Source organism: Alligator sinensis, unplaced genomic scaffold (genome assembly GCF_000455745.1).
Source record: "Alligator sinensis unplaced genomic scaffold, ASM45574v1 scaffold9_1, whole genome shotgun sequence".
In the NCBI taxonomy this organism is placed as follows: domain Eukaryota; kingdom Metazoa; phylum Chordata; order Crocodylia; family Alligatoridae; genus Alligator; species Alligator sinensis.
In genome coordinates this window covers 309,480-313,534 of record NW_005842304.1, presented here as the reverse complement: position 1 = coordinate 313,534, position 4,055 = coordinate 309,480, and positions in this window count along the sequence as shown.

The following is a 4,055-nucleotide window of genomic DNA, read 5'->3' as shown; positions in this document are numbered from 1 at the left end:
ATGCCATTGATTGGAGGGTAACGCCACAACCCGTCCCTCTCAAGTTGCAGCAACATGCAGCCCACAATGACTACACACCCCAAGTTGCTTGGGCAAACCCTGCAGGATATAAACCAGGTCTTTGAAGCCCAGCAAAGGAATGGCTCCAGGGCAATCTCTCTTTCTTCAAGATGCCAAAGTTGATGAGGGATGATGATCCTGAAGCTTACATTGAAGCTTTTGAAAGGACAGGTGTACAGGTGGGACTAGACCATATATACTGGGAACACCAACTCGGCACTCTTGTGATTGGCAAAGCCCAAGTAGCCTACAGGGCACTACCACAAGACAAAGCCCAGGATTATGCAAAAGTCAAGGCAGCAATTTTGTACTGACTTGACATTACCCTGGAACACTATAGATGCCTCTTCCAGGCTATGAAACCCCACAAGGACTGATGCCCCTGGATCTTGATGCCACTGCCCTGAGACTTAATGAGCAAGTCATTGTGGCCAGCAATGTACGACTGTGATGCTCTAGCTGACTAAGTTCTGCTGCAACAATTTTTAGCAGACCTCGAAGACGGGACCCAATGCTGGGTGCAATGCCATACGCCTCAAACCTGAGGAGGCGCTTCATCTCACCAAGGCCTTTGCAATCTCTGAAGGGGAGTACAGTAGAGAAAAACCAACCCCTGGTGCACTGAGTAGTGGAAGCATTGACAGCAAAAAGAGGCAGTCCCCTAAGTAAAGGCAGCATGAGAGAAGTAATGGGTTTTTGGTGCTGCAAGACTGGGCACATGTCCAAGGACTGCTACAGTAACACAGGAGATCAGTGGAGGCTAGAAGGAATGCCATGACCACTTTGAGATAACCACATAGATGACATGGAGGTCATGGACTACAGCTACAGAAGTATAGATGAAAACAGGAGTTGGAGCTGCCCTGTAGTCATGGCCTGGGTTAGGGGTCAACATGTCCAAGCTGTGCTAGATACAGGATGTTTGCAGTTCCTGATTAGAGATGATGTGGTACCACAAGAACAAGTAAAAGGATCCACTCCCATCAGGCTGACGTACATCCACAGAGAAGCAACACAGTATGAAAGGAAGTTCGTGCCCATAAGGTTAATGGAATATCAGGGTGAACTGAGAATTGGAGTGAATTGAGAATCCCTGCCTTGTTTTGTCTCACTGTTTATTGTATTATTATCCCTTCTCATTCCAAGTTGCTTGCCAATAATAAATCCTCATTATTCAATCTTTATACCCCTTCATATCATCATCACTGCCCCTAAACTCATATGCAAGGTACTGTTGGGGTGTGATTGGCCTTCCATCTCTCAAGTCATTGACTGAGTACAAGAGGCAGACACCGAGTGCCAGCGATTACAGAGTGAAGACAGGTGGCTTGGGGAAGCCAAGTCAGACCAGGAGGAGGCCTATAGGGAAGATGAACCCATTAGACTAGCGGATGTAGCGAGCACGACACAATTCCAGGAAGCCCAGGTACAGGATGCTGAGATACAATAGATCTGGGAGGACAAGATCCCAATGGCTGTGACCCACCTGAGCTGCCAGGGCAAGCATGCCATTATGAGGTGAGGCAAAACTTGTTATATTGAATAATAGTGCAGTGGGAGGTGGAAACTGAGGGCTGGTTGTACCAAAGCCGTTTCAGCAGGTGGTATGGCGCATTGCCCATGCCACTCCTATGGGAGGTCATCTTGCCCATGATAAGACCATCACAAGGATCACTTGGTGGTTCTTCTGGCCTAAGTTACAGGATGAAGTTGCTCAGATGTGTGCGGATTTCCTGGAATGTCAAAAGGCTAGGGAGATGAGGCCCCCACATGCCCTGTTACAACCTAGGCCTATCACTGATGTCCCTTTCTCCCAAGTGGAATAAAAAGGCTTCTTGGGGTCTCCAGCGAGCTAAGTTCAGGAGAGTAGTGACCTCCTGAAAGGGATCCAAGGATTTGGAGTGCAGGGAATCGGGCTCTGAAGAATGGATCATAATGTGCTTTGGTTTGGGGAAGAGAAGTACTTCTTGAAAAGGAACATCCCTCAAAATAACCTTCCTAATCAAGTTTGTGACTCTTTAGCAGTCTTGTGTAAAATTTAATTGTGTAAAGGTAACTAAGATAAAAGAGCTCCTGATGCAATTCAATTGACTGGTGTTGGTGCAGCTGCCTATCTGTCTAATCATCTGAAGTTTTTTCATCTGATTGAACCCTCCAGGGGTAGAGTCAGTAAAGTACTGTTTATATGATCCTTTATTACCCCTGTTCATCCCTGCCCTATTTTATCTCACTGTTTATTGTATTGTTATCCCTTCTTATTCCAAGTTGCTTGTCAATAATAAATCCTCATTATACAACCTTTATACCCCTTTGTATCATCATTCAGGCCAATATAAAAAAAATCAATCCAATATTGTAACCGGCAGCATTGAAGGGAATGTCAACATCGTTAGATAGCCCTTTCATCACCTCTTTCCAAGCCCAGTGAGGTTGGGGTAACACCTCCAAAACCTGCCTACAATAGATTGGTGTCCCTGTGTTAGAAAGGGTTAATTCTACACCCTTATTTATTAATTGGACATTAAAGGATTAAATTTGTGTATTTCTGTAAATGAGTTAAATTTCCTCAGATTGGCATGTGTACTGTCAAATTTGGCTATTAAAGGGCTAAATTCTAACAAACTTGTAATTGAATGATTTAAGAGTCAATTTTCAAAATTATTTGTTATCTATTTTACTAACAAACTAACCAGCTAATGCCAGTGTATGTATGTTCATACGTGTTTTGGGGTTGGGTTCAAGTGTGAAATCTGTGGAGTGCATGGAGTAAAGGTGTGCTGGTTTGTTGGAGTGTTCCGGACCTGCAATAATTGTCAAATGATGTGATTGTTTATATATGGTTTAATGATAGATTTGAGTATTTTGTCATTTGGTTGTATTTGGAACTGTGGTAAGTGAAGAGGGAAGAGCTGCTCCCTTTGTGGAGAGGGAAGAACTGCTTCACAGGAAAACCCAGTCCGCTTGGTGTTAACTACCACCCTCTCAACATTACAAATTCACCTGTTTTGTTTGTTTAAAGTTTAGCGGGTTTAGTGTGTTAGTGGTATAGTCATAATGACCACTAAAGATCAGCTTGGAGAATTTAAGTAACTCTAAACTTGAGGTTTTTGAGGAGTGGTTTAAGGTAATGGTATGGAAGCAGGAAAACTCTTGGAGTTGGCTGTCTTGGAGTAAGACTAGTTTGCAGGATAATGAATCCACTTATGAATATTTTATGAGATAGGAGATGTGAATAATTTATGCTGCGCATCATTCAAGTATACAGTGCATTGGGGTTAAGGTTGAGAGATCATTGTAACAGCACCGCAGCTGCGACGCAGTTACTAGAAGAGAGGTAACAGCTGCCGGGAACTAAGACAGCCAGGAAATTGCTGGATAACCCCGGGCAGCCAATACAAAGCTGGAAAAGCGTAATAAAAAGGGGAGGAAACTTACCAAGGGTGCCTTTGGGCATGCACTCACAGGAGACCAGGAGACACTCCAAGACGGAAGTAGGAGTTTTGAGGGGAATTGAGACGTCCTTCCCCTGATCGCGTCCTACCTGATAGAAGACAGTCTCAGCGGTGAGTTATCAACAGAGCGGCAGCACGGGAGTCAACCGCAGATCTGAGGGGGCTCAGCATGGGAATTCCCCGAGCGAGGGGGGGGAGAAGAGAAAAAAAGAAGACAGAGAGAAAAGGGCGGAGGAGCCTTGGCAGGGTCCTGTAGCCCCAGTAACTCCAGGCTCTCCTCGGAGGAAAAAGGGGAAGCAGAGACGGCAGAAAGCAAAAGAAAAAAAGAAATTGATGAATCTGGGCTTTAGAAGCCGGCACAAGCCGCGGCCGGGGGGGAATCCCGGTATCGGCGTCAATCAGCCGTTAATTGGCTTGTTAACGGCTGATTATTGCAGAAGAGGATAGAAAATTGACTAAGCCAGGCTTTAGAAGCCGGCACAAACTGCAGCTGAGGGGAATCCCAATGTCGGTGGCCAACAGGCGTTAATTAGCCTTGTTAAG